Source organism: Ranitomeya variabilis, chromosome 5, assembly GCF_051348905.1.
Source record: "Ranitomeya variabilis isolate aRanVar5 chromosome 5, aRanVar5.hap1, whole genome shotgun sequence".
Taxonomy (NCBI): Eukaryota; Metazoa; Chordata; class Amphibia; order Anura; family Dendrobatidae; genus Ranitomeya; species Ranitomeya variabilis.
The window spans coordinates 554,061,442-554,083,420 of record NC_135236.1 but is presented as its reverse complement, the minus strand read 5'-3'; the positions used below and the strand labels follow the sequence as shown (position 1 = coordinate 554,083,420).

General features: G+C 49.6%; 1 protein-coding gene across 2 annotated transcripts in view; it reads left to right on the top strand.

Moving 5' to 3' along the window:
* Nucleotides 1-21,979, top strand: part of F12 (coagulation factor XII) — a 210,106-nt gene that overhangs the window by 44,921 nt on the left and 143,206 nt on the right. The window lies entirely within an intron of this gene.

The window sequence follows — 21,979 nt, the reverse complement described above, 5'->3', positions numbered from 1 at the left end:
GCAGGTTGGGGCTCTCAGAGCTGCTGCTATCAACAGTGGGTACAGCAGATTCACTGATAGCAGGGGGAGGATTTGCCGGTTCAACGGTTGGCATGGCATCTGCAGGTAGGGCTTGTTGAGGTTGCGGGGCCGGATGATCTGGTACCACCATCGCTTCTGGTGGGTCCGGCTGTGGAAACGTTAGAACAGGTACCACGATGGCCTGATTTATCTGAGTCCAGGACTGGGGAAAGTCACCAAGGACGGTATGGATCACCTTCTCCTTTTCCACCGGCGGGGAGATTCTTGGGACCGTGTCCCTCTCTCTCAACTTATCAGGGCAGACCTTAAGGTGATCCCTGGATACCGCTGTCGAGGTCTCCCCTCTGTCTTTGCTGATGAGACAGACCTTCGTGTTGTCGAAGTCGGATGGCAGGATGGTATACGGTTCCGCTTCCCATTGGTCATCGAGCTTGTGTAGTCTCCTCTTTCGTTTAAGTACTTGCTCACCAGGTGACAGGGGAATCGCAGGAGCGTGCTGGTTGTAGTCCCTTTCTTGTTTTTGCCTAGCCTGGGCGAGACTTCTTTCCACGCACTCCTGTACTTTGCGGTACCTTCGCTGCCTTTCTGCATCCCAATCTGCATCCGGCGAGGTATCTTCGGGGACTAGGACCCCCATGTCCAGATCAACGGGTAACTGGCTAGGCCTCCCCCTCATTAGGTACGCTGGAGTACAGTTGGTGGAATTTACTGGGATGTGATTGTAGATATCCACCAAGTCAGGCAACTTTGTCGGCCACAGGTTCCGTTCCTCTACGGGCAAGGTCTTCAATAAGTCGATCACCACCTGGTTCATCTTTTCGCACATCCCATTGGTTTGAGGATGGTACGGCGTGGTTCGGATCTTCTTACACCCGTACAGTTGGCAGAACTCTTGGAACACTTCTGCTTCGAATGCGGGTCCCTGATCGGTCAGTACCTTCTCTGGGTAGCCATGGGGCCTACAAAAGTACTGCTGGAAGGCCTTGGCGGCAGTCCTGGCCGTTAGATCCTTGACAGGTACAACCACCAAAAATCTGGAGTAGTGATCTACGATGGTAAGGGCGTAGATATAGCCTGACCGGCTAGGTGTCAACTTCACATGATCCAGCGCGACCAGTTCGAGCGGCCGTTTGGTGATGATAGGCTGCAGGGGAGCCCGTTGGCTGCCACGGTCCTTCCTGCGTAGGCTACATGGACCGCACTCCCGACACCACTTCTCAACGGCTCTCTTCATGCCAATCCAATAGAACCTCCCTCGGAGTAGCCTCTCTAGCTTCCTCCATCCGAAGTGTCCGGCTCCATCGTGGTTGGCTCCCAGAACCATGGGCGCATCTCGCCTTGGCACCACTATCTGCCACACCAATTCATGAGTACGTGGGTCGATGCTCCTCCTGCACAGCTTGCCATCATGGATAAACAGTTTGCTTCTCCCCTTCCACAGCTGTTGGGTTTCTTGTGGATCATCTGGGCCGGGATGCAACCCTGCCTGCGTCAAGAGCTCTTTCACCCGACGGACCGCGGGGTCACCATCCTGAGTTTCCGCCCATCCGTGATGGGGCAGGGGATTCAGCGTGGCATCCGGTTGGTTCCTGTGCCTGTTCTTCACATGATGAGAGTTCTGAGTGGCTTTGGGGCGATGGAATGCAGGCAGCTCCACCTCTTCAATTGCCTCCGGGTCTTCTCCCGTTTCTGGCAAATTGGGCATTCGGGACAAGGCATCGGCATTGGCATTCTTGTGTCCTGCCCGGTACTTGATGGTGAAATCGTAGTTGGACAGCCGGGCCATCCACCGCTGTTCCAAGGCCCCGAGTTTGGCAGCATCCAGATGCGTTAGCAGATTGTTATCCGTGAAGACGGTGAATTTCGCAGAGGCCAGGTAGTGTTTGAACCTCTCTGTCACTGCCCAGACGATGGCAAGGAATTCCAGCTTAAAGGAACTGTAGTTATCAGGGTTTCTTTCCGTGGGACGGAGTTTCCTGCTGGCATAAGCGATCACCCTTTCTTTGCCTTTCTGGACCTGGGACAGTACGGCTCCTAATCCCACATTGCTGGCATCTGTGTACAGCACAAACGGTTGGTCGTATTCGGGGTAAGCCAGTACCTCTTCTCCCGTCAGTGCCGACTTCAAACAAGTGAAGGATCCCTCCAGCTCCTCGTTCCAATCAAAGGGGGTGTTCCTCCCCTTGGTCCTCTTTGGTTGGCCCACCAACAGGTTTTGCAAGGGTGCGGCCTTCTTGGTAAAGTCCTTAATGAACCTCCGATAATAGCCTACCAGCCCGAGGAACTGCCGGACTTCGTGAAGGTCACTGGGCTTTGGCCAGTCCTTGATCACCGTGACCTTGTCGGGGTCTGGGGCCACTCCTTCAGCGCTCACCACATGGCCCAGGTACTGCACTTTAGGTTTCAGCAGATGACACTTGGACGGTTTGACCTTTAAGCCAAAGTTGGACAGGGCTTCAAACACCTCGGCCAGGTGCTTCAGATGGTCTTCGTAGGTCTTAGAGAAGACAATGACATCATCCAAATACAGCAGCACGGTTTCGAAGTTCATGTGTCCCAGGCAGCACTCCATCATCCTCTGGAACGTCCCGGGAGCATTGCACAATCCGAAGGGCATGTAATTGAATTCGCAGAGACCCATTGGTGTCGTGAAGGCTGTCTTCTCTTTGTCCGCCTCCGCTACAGGAACCTGCCAGTACCCACTGGTGAGATCTAAGGTAGAGAAGTAGTTAGCAGATTTTAAGGCAGCCAGAGACTCCTCTATCCTGGGCAGTGGGTATGCGTCCTTATGTGTAATGCGATTCAACTGCCTGTAATCAACACACATTCTCATTGTACCATCTTTCTTTTTAACAAGGACTAACGGAGCTGCCCAGGGGCTACAGCTGTCTCTCACCACCCCAGCCTCCTTCATTTCCCGCAACATGTCCTTGGCACACTGGTAATGAACTGGGGGTACAGGGCGATATCTCTCCTTTATGGGTCGGTGATCTCCCGTGGGGATATGATGTTGGATCCCTTTCACCTGCCCAAAATCTAAGGGGTGTTTGCTGAATACCTGCTCGTACTCGTGTACCACCCTGTAGGCCCCCTGTTTTTGATGGGATGGGGTAGAGTCAGTGCCCACATGCAATTCCCGACACCAATCTTTCGAGTGCTCTGCAGAACCGTTGTCCTCCACCACGTTTGACGGGACCAAGGGTTCAGGTGTCTGTATCACACTATTATTAACAGTGAATAATTTGGCGAGCGTGGCATACTTGGTGAGGTGAACCTCTTCCTCCCCACAATTGAGGACACGTACGGGCACTCTCCCCTGGCGAACGTCGACCACCCCCCGGGCTGTCAGAATAGTAGGCCTATTGTCTGAATATACGGGTTCTACCAAGGCCTGGTAGTCCTTTCCCCTGAGGCCTATGGCTGCCCGACACCATATTAACATTTCACTCCTGGGGGGTATCGCGATGGGGTTTGAATCACTCACAGTGACACGACCAATCTCACCACCAGTCAGCTCTACCTGCTGTCTCTGCATCAGAGCTCTGATTTCCTTCTGCAGGGCACGTTGCTCACTGTGGCCAGCGGTTTCTGCCACCTGTTTCAACAAAACAATAACTTCTGCAAGACAATTTTCTATAACATTAGTACCAAGAGTCATCATGGGATTACATTCTCGACGATCAATATCAACAATCACAATCCCTTGGGCTTTCAATTCCACCCGCCCCACCTTGATGGTGACCTCCTTATACCCCACTTGTGGCAACGGCTGACCATTACTGGCTATTATGGTGAAATCATTGTCAGGGCCACGAGTAATATCAGTGTCCTCCCAATACCGTTTATAAAGCACGTAAGGTATAGTCGTCACCTGAGAACCGGTGTCCAGCAAAGCGTTCAAGGGGATTCCATCAACCACTACAGGGAGAACTGGTCGTCCTCCAATATACTTGGTTCTCCAATGCTGCGGGCCTGACCGTCCTACTCCTGGGGGTTGGCCCTTTGCCCCAGGGGTTGCTCGTTTAAAGGACAGTACCTTGCAAGGTGGCCCACCTGGTGACAGCGGCGGCAGATGGGTCGTCCGTCCTGATGGAAGCGATCGCTGTCCCGGCCTCTGGTCGGTGGGGTCCTCTTCTGTCGCGTCCAGGGGACATCTTCTGGTCTGGAGGCTAGCTGGATCTTTTCCTTGGGGGCCTCCTGTAGGGACTGCACCGTCCGGGCTAGGGCAGCAACGCTCTTGGTCAGCTCCTGCATCTGAAGACGGAGTCCTGCAGGGGAGTCGTCCTCGAAGCTCTGGGCGTCGGCCTCCGCGGCAACTGGGGTATCCGATGCCACTTCCTGGTGGTATGTGAGAGCGGGGCGCCTGGGTGGTACTGCGCGGCTGGGCTGTCGCTCCTGCAATGCCTGGATAGCTTTATCTTTGAATTGCGCAAAAGTCAAGTCTGGATTTTGCATGGCCAGGAAGTGCAATTGGCCCCGCTGGTGACTGCACAGGAGCCCCTCAATGAACCGCTCCTTCAGGAGTTTATCCTCATCCTGCATGCTGCCGGGGTCACTCTGCTTAATGGCCCGCATCGCCTCCTGGAGATTAAGGGCATAGTCCCGTAAGCTATCCTGCGGTCTCTGTTTGCATCCATAGAAAGTCAGTTTAATTTCTGTAGCAGTGCGAGTATCGAAGGTGGCTTTAAGCTTTGCAAAAATCTGCTGTGCAGTTCCCTTATCCTCGGCGGGTCAGGACTTCAATTCTCTCAGAGCCGCCCCAAAGAGTTGGCCAGTTATCATATGAACCTTCTGCGGCTCTGTCAGGGGATAGAACTCGAGCAGGCTGCAGAGCCCTTCCTTAAAGTCAGTGAATGTATGCGACTCCCCAGAGTATCGTGGGAGCCAGGCCGCTCCGGGCAGGTACGGCATAGAGAAGGGCATTATGGCTTTTGTGTTAGCGGCAGTGTCCGACTGGCTGAGGGGAACAGCGGGTTCTGCGGCAATCGGTGGTGGTATTAGGGCCGCGGCTTCGCCCGCTGCGGGCACCGGAGCTGCCCCTGCGTCCGCGGCTGCGGCCGCCACCTCCTCTCCTCCCGACTCGGACATGGCTGTCCCTTCCTCCCACTAACCTGCTGGAGGTCGGAGTTCCTTTTCCGGGATTGGCGCCTTACCGCGCTTTCCGTTCCGCGCTTCTTTTGGCCGGTTCCGCCCACGAAGCTGATGCTCCTCCCTCCGTGCGCGGCACTGGCGAATTTTGGCGGTAAATGGCAATACACAGTCCAAGCACAATAAATCACAGTTCCAAAGCACACATGACCTGATTCTTCAGGCTTAAGTAGATCCTGTTCGTGACGCCAAGTTGAAGCGCCCCCACTGCCGCAGGGCCGAGGGGTACCCGGTACCGGGCCACTGAGTCTCTGCTCTGGGGTTGTCACGGTGGCTAGGCCCGGTCCGTGACCCTGCTGAGGGGCGTACAGTGAATAATAGATATGGATGGTGCTGCGGTGCAGTAAATAACGAGGACACCAGGTTGCAGTCTCTTTATCTCTTTACTGAAGGTTTTAGAGTCCTCAGTCCAGAGCGCTGTCAACAGGGCTGTTTGAGACCGGCCGGTCCAACGGCACATCTGGAGTTCTCTTTACAGGTGGGAAACAGTGTCTACCTTCTAGCGCTGTGTGTTGTAGTCTTTCCCTGCTGAGCTCCTGGGATAGTCCTCACAACTGATTCTGTCTGTCTCTGATGTTCGTTCTCTCCGTCCCCCAGATGATATGGTAGGACGCACCCATATGACGGGGTAGGCCTGGAGTTCTTCCGGGACCCTAGAGTCGCCCCTCTCCCACAGCTGCCTCCGTTGTCTGCTTAGGTGATTTGTGTGAGACAGCCAACCTATAATTGGCTGCCCTGCCGTGGTTTGCAGTAGTACTTAGAGTCTCTTACTTGCTCGGCGTTCCGGCCACCGACTGTTTGCGCCTCAGAAGGATGTTGCCTCGGTCTAACAGCACGACTCTTTCTGGTCCTAATTCCTCTTTACTGTATTCCCGTTGTTCACTGGTTAGTTCTGCTCTTAGGAGTCTGCCAGGATCCCATCCCTGACAGGTCCTCTCACTAGCTCTTCCCAGTTACTTCTCTCTCCTCTTCCTGTCCAACCCCCAGTTTTACCAGAGTATGAGGAGTGGCCTACTAGATAAAATCACCCCCCCTGGTGGCCGGAGTGTGAAGTGTAGTGTGAGTGTTACCTGATCAGAGAAACTCCTTTAGTGCAATCAGACGTAACATCGCTCCCCTTAGTGGCAGAGCGACATTACTGCAACGACCAGGACTCTGGGGCGCTGCAAGTATGCTGTGCTTTTTTTTCTTTTTAATTTTTACCATATGGTTCCAGAGATATGGGCTTTTTTATTTAGTGCTGATTTCTATAGTCTTAACTAATGATGAGCATGCGTGCTCGGCACTGCTTGATACTCAATCAAGCATCGGGGTGTTTACTCAATTGAGTATTGCGGGTGCTCAAGCGCCATCCTCGAATCCCCGTTCTGCATAATTCACAGCTGTTGGACACCCATTAAACATGAGGGGATTGTCTGCCATAAACAGTAATGTTGTAGCCATGTTGGCTATTGACATTACTGTGATTGGCAGGATTGCATCGTGTAATTGGGTCTTATAGAAGACCCGATGATGGAATGCTCTGCGCACTCTCCTCCCACTCACGTCTCGGAGCCTGAGTAGATTTTTATAATCTCTGACCTGGCACCGAGAAGGTGGCCGTGTGGAGCAGTGAATATTCATTTTGAATTTACATTTGCTTAACTGGTCAGCGTGCGGCTCTCACTTCTCGGATGCTGACAGTATGAAAACCGGAGAAAGCAATAATAGTTACTTATTCTGAAAGGGCTGTCCAAGCCCTATTTCAGTTTATCATTAGCTCAGTATAGAAAAGTCACGTGACAGATTCCCTTTAATGTATTAAATGTATAAAAAAAAGGTTTGGAATCTCCCCACATTTTTTAACCCCTTCACCACCAGAGGTATTTTAGTTTTTGCGTTTACGTTTTTTGATCCCCTTCTTCCCAGAGCCATAACATTTTTATTTTTCAGTCAATATGGCAATGTGTGGGCATGTTTTTTGCGGGATGAGTTGTACTTTTGAAGGACACCATTGGTTTTAACATATTGTCTACTGGAAAATGGGAAAAAAATTCCAAGTGTGGTGAAATTTCCAAAAAAGTGCAATCCTACAGTTTTTGTTTTACCATGTTAACTAAATGATGAAACTGACCTGCCATTACGATTTTCCAGATCAATACAAGTTCATAGACACCAAACATGTCTAGGTTATTTTTTATCTAAGTAGTTTAAAAAAATTCCAAAGGTTAAAATTTTTTCCAATAACCATAGCATCTCCATTTTTTCCTGATCTTGGTTTGGTTGAGGGCTTATTTTTTTTACGCCGGGCTGATGTTTTTAATCATATCATTTTGGTGCAGATACAATCTTTTGATTGCACCTTATTGCATTTTAATTCAATGTTGCGGCGACCAAAAAACGTAATTCTGGCGTTTTGACTTTTTTTCTGATTACGCCATTTAGCGATCGAGTCTTTTATTTTTTTATATTGATAAATCGGGCGATTCTGAAAGCGGCGATACCAAATATATGCATGTTTGATTTTTTTTATTGTTTTATTTTGAATGGGGCGAAAGGGGTTAAATTGAACTTTTATATTTTTAAAATATTTGTAAAAACTTTTTTTTTACTTTTGGCATGCTTCAATAGTCTCTAGAAGCTCTAGAAGCTGCCATAATCCGATCAGCTCTGCTACATACAGGCGATGATCAGATTGCCTGTATGTAGCAGAATTGCTCACTTGCTATGAGCGCTGACCACCGGGCGGTATTCATAGCAATCTGGTGGTGACAACCATAGAGGTCTACTGGAAACCTCTGGTTGTCATGCCAACCCATCGATGACCTGCGGTTATGTGACACGGGCGCAGATAGGCGGGATTTTCCGGCACGCTTGCCGGAATTGTGAGTTAAATGCCGCTGTCAGCCGCGGGTGGATCGCAATTCCACCCGCGGATGTTAGAGGCTCTTGTCAGCTGTTCAAAATATCTGACATGTGCCAGAAAAGATGTGGGCTCAACGCCGGAGCCCACATCAAAGGCAGGGAGTTAAAGGGGTTAAAGACCAGCTAAGGGGAGCAGACAACTGTGAGGTGGTATTTTTAGACTGATAAAGACCAGATAACCATGGATCTTCCCAGCCTGATATTATCAGCAGACAGCTGCGAATTTTACCTTTGCTGTTATCAAAAATGGGGGGCACCTGAAATAAAATGACATGGAGTCCCCCCATTTTTGATAACCAGCCAAGGTAAAGCAGACAGCTGGGGGATGATATCAGGCTGGGAAGGTCCATGGCTCTTCCCATTAGCCCTGGTGCGGTGGCAATGTTTTTGGGGTTGATGTCACCAGCTGGCGCTGACATGAAGCCTTGGTGTTAGTAAAGGAGAGGTCCCTCCATTAGTAACCAAGTAGTAAACGGAAACATATATTTTTTGTGTGTTTATTTGAAAAGAAACCTCCGACTCTTTCCCTGGTTCACCAATTTATTAAAGAAAAATAAAATAACTCTCACGCAGGTCCACCGTAGTCCATGGATTCCCATGAGGTCCCAGGTCATCCAAAACCTGGAGCCTCTTTCTGAGAATGAAGCTTAATAGGTTTAGCAGCAGCCACTGCCGGGTCTCACACTGCTCTCCATGAGTGTGATGTGCAGTGATGTCAGTAAGGTAATCGCAGTTCACAGCTACCAGGACACACAAAGGGCAGTGCGAGAGTTGGAGTGATGAGCAGTGATGCAACAGTACATCACGGCTAATTATTCCGCCTCTCGCACTGCCCACTGTGTGAGCCGGCAGCTGTGAACTGCGGTAACCTTAATGACATCCCCACTCCTCACAGCCACCAGGTCTCGCGGAGTGCAGCATGAGACTTGGCTGAGGCTGCTGTGACAATCTATGAAGCTTCATTCTTTGAATGAAGGTTCATAGATTTCGGACGACAGAGTTGGGATTGTTGTGGGACTTTTATGAGGACTACAGCGGACAAGCGGGTTTTTTGATCTTAATAAATTGGTGAACGAGGAAAATTTTTGAGGAAGTTTTTATTTTAAATATTTTTTGTGTCTGTATTTATTTATTTTTACTACAGAGTTGTAGTACCAGGGTAATTGGGAAGAGCCGAGACAAAGCATCAGAATTGTAATATACCACTTCTGGGGCGGTTACTGGCTGTTATTTTTAGGCTGGGAAAGGCTAAATAACCAGGGACCTTCCTTGCCTTTGCTAGTTATCTAAAATGGGGGGGACACTATGTCATTTATTTTTTGGGTCCCCCATTTTTGATAACCAGCAAAGTTAAAGCAGACAGCTGTGAGCTGATATTATCAGACTGGGAAGCACATGATTATCTGGCTCTTCTCAGCCTAAAAATACCAGCTCACAGCTTTCTGCTTTCCGTTAGCTGGTTATTAAAAATGGGGGGACCACACATCATTTTTATTTATTTATTTAAAATGTTAAAGGGAATCTGTCAGGCGATCTTTTTGTACTAAGCTAATGATATCCTGAAATAGGGCTTGGGCAGCCTTTTCAGGACATGTAACTTTTATTTCTCTCACATATCCGGTTTTCTTGCTGTCAGCACCAGAGAAATAAAAGCCGTGTGCTGCCCAGTTTAACAGATGAACCGTATATACTCGAGTATAAGCCAACCCGAGTATAAGCCGAGGCACCTAATTTTGCCACGGAAAACTGATTAAGCCAGGTATGCATTGTCCCCTTATCCCTGTCCTGCTATGCGTGGCTCCCCACGTCATGTCCTGGTATGTGGCTCTCCCGTTTTGTCCTAGTATGTGTGGCTCCTCCATCCTGTCCTGCTATGTGTGGTTCCCCCTGTTGTATGCATGGCTCCCTGGTCCCACATGGCTCCCCTGGTCCCGCATGGCTCCCCCGGTCTCACATGGCTCCCCACGATCCCGCATGGCCCCCACGGTCCTCCCGCATGGCTCATACCCCCCTCCCACCATCCTACTCACTCTCCTCAAGCCTTCGCTGCATCTCTGTTGTCCCAGTGTGGCAGCTTTTCCTGTGTTCAGCGGTCACGTGGTACCGCTCATTAAGGTAATGAATATGCGCTCCATGCCTATGGTAGTGGAGACGCATGCATATTCATAACCTTAATGAGCGGTACCACGTGACCGCTAAGCACAGGAAGAGCTGCCAGTGCCAGGACAGTGATGCAGTGACGGAGATGCAGCTACGGCGTGGAGGGTGAGCAGATGTCTTCTGTTAGCCGGCTGCTGTAGCTACAGCTGTCACTATACCACAGCTGCTGGCTCCTGCCACTGCTCTGCCATTCCCCATCCCCCGCCGGCTTTCTGGACAATGACTCGTGTATAAGCCGAGGGGAGCGTTTTCAGCACACAAAAAAATGTGCTGAAATTCTCGGCTTATACATGAGTATATATGGTATCTCCAGGAGCAGTGAATATTCATCTTGAATTTACAACTGCTTAAGTGGGCAGCGTGGATGAGCGCTGTTTCCATCCATTTCACAGATTTTCTGACCCCCCCAGGCAATGTGCTAGGATTTGCTCGAACAATGCTAGTGTTTCCAATTGACTTCCTTTATAATTGAGGTGAGTGGGTCCAAGCATTAACGTACCCAGCATTTTAGTGCCCGATCATCACTAATCTTAGCCAAAGGAGTGTGGCTCATAGAGTATTATTGAAAACAGCCTAAAAACACGCCCCCCCAGAGAACTGTGTGAGCACTGCCCCCTTAGTAAGGACAATAATCACTAAATACGGTAATTATACTATCTCTGAAACCGTATGGCTGATTTGAAAAAAACAAACAAGAAAACAACTGAATACTTTAGTAATAAAATAAGAGCAAAATCTGGCCACTTTTGACCTGGTGACAAGTCCTCTTTAAAACATTAGATAAAATTTTGTTTCACAATATATCTGACAGGATCATTTGGAACGGTCACTGAATGTATACCCCAGGCATATACAATCGAATTCCTATATTGTCAGATATATATGTCATTCACTCCAATAAAAAAAAAAAGAAACGTAATATAGACATACATACATATGTTTGGCTGTTGAAACACACACACATATCAGTATATAACAAACACTTACATCGGTATATAACACACATACACACACTCTGTAGAGAACTTATCATACTCATTCATCTGCAGAACCCCCATGCTTCCGCTGAGTGAAAGACCTTTGGGCATGTACTGTCACCAAAGGTCTTTTTGTTTGTCTAATCTGGACACTACACTCAAAATGCAGGACTGGCATTATCTCTGCAATTTCTGACTTTTAAAGGCTGGGGGCCAGAGATATAGCTAGGGGTTTCAGGACAGGGGAAGAGGTGGGGTGGTGAAATCACATTTGAATGAATTTTGTAATCTATCATACACACTGTATTTTTCATGATTGTTTATTCAATGTATATTTGTATTTATTATACCTTGTTCATCTCAAGATGTATGTATATTGTTTTTATGTTCACAGTGCGACCCTAGATTAAGACCCAGGAGGGTCGAAACGTCACCATTCTGAGTCGCATACACACTTTGTAATAATTGCCTTGTGTTTGACCCGATGCAATTGATTGACTTTCACTTGAATAAATTTACAATTTTCAAAATTTATATTTCTGCTTAAGATATTCCACTTAGGGAGTGCGGTGGATCCAATATAATACTGACTTTAGACCTTATGGTCCGTCACACCAGCACCCCGACCTAATACAGAGTGCAGGCCAATATTTCTATAAATTGCCCGGGCAGTCAGAGAGCCCAGGACAGGAGCCATCTCTACATCTGTTCTCTGAATCTCTTGGCTTGGAAACAGGGGGCCAGCCAAGCAGCATTAGAGAATCAGAAGAAGAGGCTGTATGCAGAGATGCCCAACAGCTTTGTCTCTCTGAATCAGAAGAGGCGGGTGGGACAGTGCCTCCGGTTACAACTTCTCAGTACGCATCAGATGATGGGACTCAGGTGCCAGTTTCTGGTGCGTACTGTGCTGCCGAGACTACCCAGGAGAAGCAGTTAGAGGCATAGGGTAGCGTAGATGATGAGGTCCTCGACCCATCATGGCGTGAGGAACAGGAAGGTGGTGGGAGCAGCTCTGAGGAAGAGATTCCCCAAACGGCTGGGAGAGGGAGGGGGAAGACTGCAGCGCCTGGAGCCTCCACTTCGGCACCCGTTAGGAGCATGCCTCTTCCAAAAGCCAAAGCAGGCGCTCCCAAGAGTTGCAGTGCCTGGTCCTTTTTTGACACAGTTGCAGATGACATTTGCTTTGTCAAATGCAAGCTGTGTAGTCAGAAAATCAAACGAGGTAGAAATGTCAGCAACCTCAATACCTCAAACATGTGGAAACATGTGCGGACCAAGCACGCGGTGGAGTTACAAAAACACACTGAAGACCTAGGCCAACCTACAGCGGCACCTACCACCTCTTCAGCTCGGGTTGTTGCCTCTTCCTCCAGCTCACACACTGCTGGTTCGGCTTCCTCACAGGATCGCCATGGAAGAACCTCTGGCACTGTTGTCCAGAGACCCAGTGTAATTCCACCCACAGCACCACGTTCCCAGTCATCCTCACACTCCCTGCCCAGTCTACAGCCATCAGTAGCACAGGTATGGGAGAAAAGGCGGCCATTCTCGGCAAACCACCCACGAGCACAGGCTCTGAATGCATGCATTGCCAAACTTCTGTCACTGGAAATGCTCTCATTCAGGCTGGTGGAGACTGACAGCTTCCATAACTTGATGGCATTGGCAGTCCCACAATACAATGTGCCCAGCCGCTTTTATTTCAGCAGGCAAGCCATCCCTGCTCTGCAAAAGCATGTGGAGGCAAACATAAAACATGCGCTACTAAACCGTTAGTAGCAAGGTTCATCTCACCACCGATGCATGGACCAGTCACCATGGACAGGGACGATACCTTTCCCTCACTGCCCATTGGGTCAATGTTGTGGAGCCGGGTACAGACATGGCGAGCGGCGCTGTACGTGTACTGCCAACGCCAAGGATTGCAGGAATCCAGTCTGTGCACATTGACTCCTCCTCATACTCCAGTTCCTCAGAATCATCGCTGCAGGAGCCGTCACGGTCTACCTCCATCTTGACCCGTGAACGCTTACCTGTAACAACCGATATGAGCACAGCTGTGGCCAAACGTCAACAGGCCGTACTTAAATTAATTTCTTTGGGGAATCGAAGCCACACAGCGCAGGAGCTCTGGAATGCCATCAATTCTGAGAGCGACAAGTGGTTTGCGCCACAGAATTTCCAGACAGGCATGGTAGTGTGTGACAATGGCCGAAATCTGGTGGCAGCTCTGGCCCTTGGCAACCTCACTCACATCCCATGTCTGGCACATGTGCTCAATTTGGTTGTGCAGAGTTTTCGGAGGGACTATCCAGATCTTGATGCACTGCTGCACAAGGTCCGCCTTGAGTGTGCTCATTTGCGGCGTTCCAGCATGGCCAGATCGCGCATTGCAAGTCTGCAGCGGCGATTCCGTCTTCCGGAACATCGCATCATATGTGACCTCCCCACCCGGTGGAATTCCACGTTACATATGTTGGAGCGGTTGTGTGAGCAGCAGCCAGCAGTAATGGAGTACCAGCTGCCTCAGGCGCAAAGAAGTCGCAGTGCGCGCTGTTCAGACTTCACAACCACTGAGTGGGCCACTATGAAGGACATCTGCCAGGTTTTGCGGGCCTTTGATGAATCCACGCGGATGGCGAGTGCAGATGATGCGCTAGTCAGCATGACTGTCCCCCTTATCTGCCTGCTTGAAAGAACCCTGCAAGGGCTAAGGGATGAGGTGGTGGAAGAGGTTGAGGATGAGGAGTTACCAATTCCATCAGCTTCTGGACAGTCTGCGCGACGTGGTTCCTCACAAAGGAATAGGCAGGGGACCTTTTGTGAGGAGGATGAGGAGGAGTCAATGGAGGAGGAAGACATCTTTCCAGAGGAGGGAGTTACACAAATCTCCAGTAGTCAGTATGTAGAGCGAGGGTGGGGTGATGCAGAGCAGGCAGACATCACGCCTCAAGCAGGGGGCAGCGTTTCTTGGCCAGTTGGCAGTCTGCAGCACATGGTTGATTTCATGCTGCAGTGCCTGAGAAACGACCGCCGCATCGCCCACATTCTTACCACATCTGATTATTGGGTGTACACCCTCCTCGACCCGCGCTACAGGGACAATTTGCAAACCCTCATACCACCGTTGCAGCGGGAGCATAAAATGCGGCTGTACCAAGACACACTGGTGCAGTCCATCATCTTCTCCAGTCCAATCGAGAGAAGTGCTGCCCCTGCTCCTGCTTTGCTAAGCAGCTCTGTGCATAGAGGCAGTGGAGGAATCTCTGCACAAAGAGGTAGCAGAAGCAGTGGCCCAGCACAAGCCAAGACCAGTCTGTTCCAACAGTGGCAAAGTTTTGTGTGCCCCCCACAAATGTCTACACCATCACTGACGGTGACGGATCCAGTCAGCAGGAGGCCACGTTTCCGTCAGATGGTGACAGACTACATGTCTTGCACTCCCAGCGTACTCCCAGACGGCTCGTCCCCCTTCAAGTTTTGGGACTCTAAGCTGGATACATGGCCAGAGCTTAGCCAGTATGTGTTGGAGGTGCTGGCTTGCCCTGCTGCCAGTGTATTATCGGAACGCGTCTTTAGTGCTGCAGGTGGTGTACTAACAGACCGTCACATGCGACTATCATCTGATAACGTTGACCGGCTTACTTTTTTGAAAAGGAACAAGGCCTGGATCTCACAGGAATTTGCCACTCCTCTTACCGATTAAATAATTGGTTGCCAACAGTATCCAGGTCTCCAGCTGTGTTCATGTTTCAACCACCTGAACTTTAATCCCTGGGCTCCAACACCACCAGTTGCTGCCCAGAAGTGCCGGCTGCACAGTAAACACATGACCCAGTGTTATTGGGTTTCAGTAACGTCCGCTGATCCCCTGCTGTGTATCCGGCAACGTGTCCAGCGACCGCCACGCTGGCACTACAACAGCAATTAAAGGGAACCTGTCCCCCCCCCCAGGCGTCTGTAACTGAAAGAGCCACCTTGTGTAGCACAAATGCTGCACAAGGAACAGGTGGCTCCTTTAGTTCTGCTTCTTGCACACGCTGCACTTAACACTTATAAAATGTGTCCCCTGATACCGTGATACCGTCCCACAGGTGGTACTTTCCGTCGTGATGAGATGCAGCACAGCCGGCATTCACACCCCCATGACGCCGGGCGCCGCCTCATCAGCGTTGTTTGCATCTGTCCCGGAGCCAGCGCTGTTATGTTTAACCTTGAGCATGCACAGTTAGCGCTGCCCGTCTTCTAACATCATTTGGTGTCATGGTAACTGTGCCTGTGCGGCCGCACCGCCCGAGAAACCGCCTCGCAGTGTCTTCTGATTTAGTCCCACTGCAGGGCTGGGATTCCTGGGCATGCACAGTGCATATCTTCGCCTCTCCCTCTTCTCCCTCCGCCTTCTACAGACAGTGTGGCGTCAGCTGATCCCAATTCTCATGCCACGGCCCTGACGCGCCACAGTCTGAAGAAGGCGGATGGAGAGTAGTGAGAGGCGAAGATATGCACTGCGCATGCCCAGGAATCCCAGCCCTGAAGTGGGACTAAATCTGAAGATACTGCGAGGCGGTTTCTCGGGTGGTGCGGCCGCACAGGCACAGTTACCATGACACCAAATGATGTTAGAAAACGGGCAGCGCTAACTGCGCATGGCCAAGGTTTAACATAACAGCACGGGCTCCGTGACAGATTCAAGCACCGCTGATGAGGCAGCGCCCTGCGTCATGGGGGTGTGAATGCCGGCTGTGCTGCATCTCATCACGACGGAAAGTACCACCTGTGGGACGGTATCACGGTATCAGGGGACACATTTTATAAGTGTTTAGTTCACCGTGTGCAAGGAGCATAATTAAAAGAACCACCTGGTGCTGCACAAGTTGGCTCTTTCAGTTGCTAACGCATGGGGGGTTAAAGGTTCACTTTTAACTTGACCCAATTAGGCCTCGGCCTACACTCTGCTCCTCCTGCTGTCTCTGGGCTCTAACACCGCCAGTTAACAGTCGCTCCTCTGTTATTGGGGTTCAGTAACGTCAGCTGTTCCCCAGCTGTGTGTGCGGCAATACCTCCACTCTGCTCCTCCTGCTGTCCCTGGGCTCTAACACCGCCAGTTGGTGCCTGGAAGTGCTATCTGCACAGTCAACAGTCGCTCCTCTGTTATTGGGGTTCAGTAACGTCAGCTGTTCCCCAGCTGTGTGTGCGGCAATACCTCCAATCTGCTCCTCCTGCTGTCTCTGGGCTCTAACACCGCCAGTTGGTGCCTGGAAGTGCTGGCTGCACAGTTAACACTTGCTACCATGTTATTGGGGTTCAGTAACGTCAGTTGCTCCCCTGCTGTGTATCTGGCAAAACAAATCTGCTCCTCCTGCTGTCCCTGGGCTCTAACACCGCCAATTGGTGCCTGGAAGTGCTGTCCGCACAGTCAACAGTCGCTCCTCTGTTATTGGGGTTCAGTAACGTCAACTGTTCCCCAGCTGTGTGTGCGGCAATACCTCCACTCTGCTCCTCCTGCTGTCCCTGGGCTCTAACACCGCCAGTTGGTGCCTGGAAGTGCTGGCTGCACAGTTAACACTTGCTGCCGTGTTATTGGGGTTCAGTAACGTCAGCTGCTCCCCTGCTGTGTATCCGGCAACGTGTCATGCGACTGCCACGCTGGCACAACTACTGAAATTTAAGGGAACCTGTCCCCCCCCCCAGGCATTTGTTACTGAAAGAGCCACCTTGTGCAGCAGTAATGCTGCACAAGGAAAAGGTGCCTCTGTTCGTTGTGCTCCTTTGCAAACGCTGAACTAGACACTTATGAAATGTGTCCCAAAAACACCGTAAAACTGTCCCGGAGATGGGACTTTCCTTTGTAATGTGATGCAGCACAGCCGTCATTCCCACCCCCTTGGCGCCGTGTGCCGCCTCCTCAGCATTGTTGGATTCTGTCACAGAGCCTGCGCTGTTATGTTATCCCTTGGCCAGGCGCACTTTGCGCTGCCCGTCTTCTGACATCATTTGGTGTCAGGCAGGCTGCGCCTGTGCGGCCGCGCTGCCCGAGATACCGCCTCGCCGTGTCTTCTGATTTAATCACACTGCGGGCCTGGGATCCATTGGCATGCGCAGTGCATATCTTCACTTCAGGCTCTCACTCATCTCCCTCCGCCTTCTTCAGACTGTGCGCCGTCAGCTGATCCCTAATAGCATGCCACGGCCGTGACGCCGCACAGTCTGAAGAAGCTGGAGGGAGGGGAGTGAGAGGCGAGGATATGCACTGCGCATGCCCATGGATCCCAGGCCCGCAGTGGGATTACATTAGACGACACTGCGAGGCGGTATGTCGGGCAGCGCGGCCGCACAGGCGCAGCCAGCCCAACACCAAATGATGTCTGAAGACAGGCAGCGCTAAGTGCGCCTGGCCAAGGGATAACATAACAGCGCAGGCTCCGTGACAGAATCAAACAACGCTGAGGAGGCAGCACACGGCGCCAAGGGGGTAGGAATGACGGCTGTGCTGCGTCACATTACAAAGGAAAGTCCCACCTCCTGGACGGTTTTACAGTGTTTTTGGGACACATTTCATAAGTGTCTAGTTCAGGGTTTGCAAGGAGCATAATTAAAAGAGCCACCTTTTCATTTTGCAGCATTAGTGCTGTACAAGATGGCTCTTTCAGCAACTAACGCCTGGGGGGGGTTAAAGGTTCCCTTTCAAATTGCTCCAGTGCAGGCTTCGGCCTACACTCTGCTCCTCCTGCTGACCCTGGGCTCTAGCACCGCCAGTTGGTGCTCGGAAGTGCTGGCTGCACAGAGAAAAACACCCGCCAATGTGTCAGTGGGGTTCAGCAACGCCAGCTGTGCCCCTGCTGTGTAGCCGGCATCGTGTCCTGCAAACGCCACGCAGACACAACAGATATTAAACTGCCTCCATTGCAGGCTTCGGCCTACACTCTGCTCCTCCTGCTGACCCTGGGCTCTAACACTGCCAGTTGGTGCTCGGAAGTGCTGGCTGCACAGAGAAAAATACCCGCCAATGTGTCAGTGGGGTTCAGCAACGCCGGCTGTTCCCCTGCTGTGTAGCCGGCAACGTGTCCTGCAAACGCCACGCAGACACAACAGATATTAAACTGCCTCCAGTGCAGGCTTCGGCCTACACTCTGCTCCTCCTGCTGACCCTGGGCTCTAACACCGCCAGTTGGTGCTCGGAAGTGCTAGCTGCACAGAGAAAAACACCCGTCAATGTGTCAGTGGGGTTCAGCAACGCCAGCTGTTCCCCTGCTGTGTAGCCGGCGACGTGTCCTGCAAACGCCACGCAGACACAACGGACCTCCAAATGCCTCCAGTGCAGGCTTCGGCCTACACTCTGCTCCCCCTGCTGACCCTTTGCTCCAGCACCGCTAGTTGGGGCTCTAGGAAGACAATCTTGAATAGGTCCCCATCCTGGTTCCAGTACCGTCAGCTGTTTCCGGGTAGAGCCTTTGGCTTAGGTGCCTCCTTCTGGGTATCTGAGTTCCACCAACGTCAGGTGGTCCTTGGTAGTGCTTTCAGGCACGGGTACCTCCTGCTTAGTAACCGGGTTCCAGTAACGTCAGCTGGTCCTCGGTAGTTCCATTGGCTCTTGGACCTTCGGCTACCCATCCGGGTTCCAGTACCGTCAGCTGGTTCTCGGCAGTGTCTTTTGCTCTTGTACCTTCTGCTCCCCATCCTGGTTCAAGTACCGTCAGCTGGTTCCGGGCAGAGCCTTTGGCTTAGGTGCCTCCTTCTGGGTATCCGAGTTCCACCAACGTCAGGTTGTCCTTGGTAGTGCTTTCAGGCATGGGTACCTCCTGCGTAGTAAGCGGGTTCCAGTAACGTCAGCTGGTCCTCGGTAGTTCCATTGGCTCTTGGACCTTCGGGTAGCCATCCGAGTTCCAGTTCCATCAGCTGTTTCTCGGCATTTTCTCAGCCTTCTTGTACCTTCTGCTACATTTCCAAGTTCAAGACCCTAAAGACGACGACCCAGAAGACCACCCCTAAGATGACGACGACACCATAGACGACAACCACTGAGATGAGGACCCTTGAGACGATGACCCTGATGACCACCCCGATGACGACGACCCCGAGGACGACGACGACCCTGGAGACGACGACACTGGAGACAACAACATGGAAGACCGAGAAGCAGAAGAACAAGAGGCTGCAGAACAAAGAGCAGAAGAACATTAAGCATAAGACTAAACATCAGAGCAAAATATATAATCTAAATTATAAGCAGAAGAAGACTAAGCAGTTTATGGGGGTGAGTCCGTTCCTCCTCGTGGTGCCCCTGGATAAAGCCTGCTGCTGCAGGCCAAACTGAACGCGGACAAATCCTGTTTTAAATCTTTTGCGACAGGGAGAATGGAAGGTGTAATCTTCAAACTTTGATAGATAACAAGTACAGGAATGCCTGTCAAACATAAGATTTTGATGAAGAAGAGGAATATGAAGGATATTATGAACTTGAATATGGAGAAGAATAAGAGTTGAATGAGAAGAATATGAAGATTTTTTTTAAAAAAAGAATAATAGGAAGAAGGTGAAGAAGAAGAGGAATAAGGTGGAGAAGAAGTTGATGAAAAAGATGCTGCTGCTGAGGATGATGAAGAAGAAAGTGTGTTAGAAGTAAAAAAAAGGTGCAGAGCATGGAAGTAGAGAAACATAAATATCTGATAAAATCTAAAAAATCCAAACATAGTCAAACTCTTTGTAACTCCGAACGTCTTAAAAAATTTATAATTCCTGCTATTCCATTTGAATGGGCTAAACCTCTATGCCTTTAATGTTCCCTCCACCTTCTCCGATACATTCTACGTTATTCTTAGTTGTTTTCCTTCATGTGGAATTAGGCTACAAGGAAATAAAGGGTTTATTTTAATTCCGATATTTTGCTCCCATTGACTTGCATTGGTATCGGGTATCGGTATCGGCGAGATCCGATATTTTGCCGGTATCGGCCGATCCAATCCGATACCGATACTTTCGAATATCTGAAGGTATCGCTCAACACTATCCATCACAGGTTTTGGGGGGGGAAGGTGGAAGGAAGCCATCTTTCACTGCTGGAGTGTTCAAACAACATGCATAGATTGTCCTTTATGTTGCAGAGCACCAATGGGTCATCAACATATTAAGAAACATTCAAACATTGTGCCTTTGTTTCCCATAGATGGTAGAACAATACTAGGACAGATACAAAAGCTAATCAGCAGCCAGAAAACAATAATGTAGTGACAATAAGGGCCAATAGTCATTCTCACATGAACTCTAGCTCATGTCCCTGGGCCTACTGAAATAATATGTCTGGATAATTCAGATTACATGTGGTGTCACCACATCTTTCTATACAATATAATGGTCACCACACTAGTCCACACACAATATAACAGTCCCTACAGTAGTCCACACACATGATCATGGTACCCACAGTAGTCCCCACATATGATGGTGGGCCCCAAATTGGTCCACACACAGATGGCCCTTTATTTCCCACAAGTGCTAAGTGGCACAAGAAAAACAAACAAACTATATATTCTCACCAATCCCTGATCCCGGAGCATCCCGCTGCACAGTCAGAATCCCAGCGTGGGAGAGATGGGGTAATTTTATTTTGTCGCCTCATAGGGGCACTGACTTTATGTGCTTACTCCTGTCATTTATTGTGCTTCATGAAAACTGATGCGATTGTGGGAATGACCTTTTAAGCTGAATTATTATATAGTAATTAGAGACGATATGTCAGGATTTCTGTTTTAGCAAATGTTTGTATTCCCAATGAAATAATATCTCTGAAGCAAGTTTTCTGGTAATTATAAGATGCTACTATTCCTCTATAATTAATTGTGGAAATATAAAACAAAAAAAAGATATTGCATAATATTTAAAAAAATGTATCATGCACAGCCTGACATTATCCAGCGCATTAGACTGTGTAGAAGCATGCATTATTGATAAAGGTAATGTAACACCCAGTTGTTAATTTGTTTATGAATTTCCAGTCAGAATACCAGAGGTGCAGCACAATGCAGACTTTTAAGAAAGAAATTTCAGCCTCGTTGGTTAATAGGACACATAAGTACTTACTAAAACAGATATATTATGAGATATGACAAGTCCTTATTTCTACATATTGTCTATGTCATTTATATATTTTAGAAAGTTTTAGTAATTTTTATGTTGATTGTAGTATTTGTTTTAAAGGGGTTGTCTTATGTTCAGAAGCTGGTATAGTTAGACTGCATTAAAATATCAACTTTGCAATTGATTTCCCCTTTTTATCTGCTTTTATTCTGCTATGAGAGCTTTTGTCTTACATTGTTCACAGTTTGTTTCCAAGGAGACTGACTAGTAAAGCTGGGCCAAGTATCCTCAGTAGCTACATTCCAGGCTGAGGAGTTAACTCACAACACCTTTCTCCAGCAGTTATCTTTCTCCAGATTTCAATACCACAGTTAGCTGTTCATCTCCATACCTTCCCGTTTCAGTTACTGAAATGCTATCAGTCCTGCAAAGTCACAAACCCCTGCTCGCACCAATGGCAGTTTGCTTTCACTTGAGCTTGTTCAAAGGCACTGTTGTTTCTATGTGCAAACATAGTGATAACAGTGTAGAGTGCAGGACAAGCACTAACAGACTGTTAATGTGTCACAGTAGCACGAGCTCAGCACTAGGTTACTGAACCATAACTGTCACTCATGGAGGAGTGTCCTCCCTCAGCAACAAGGAGACTGGGGAACTGTGTGCTGCTCAATACAACACAACTTCTACTACCCCCA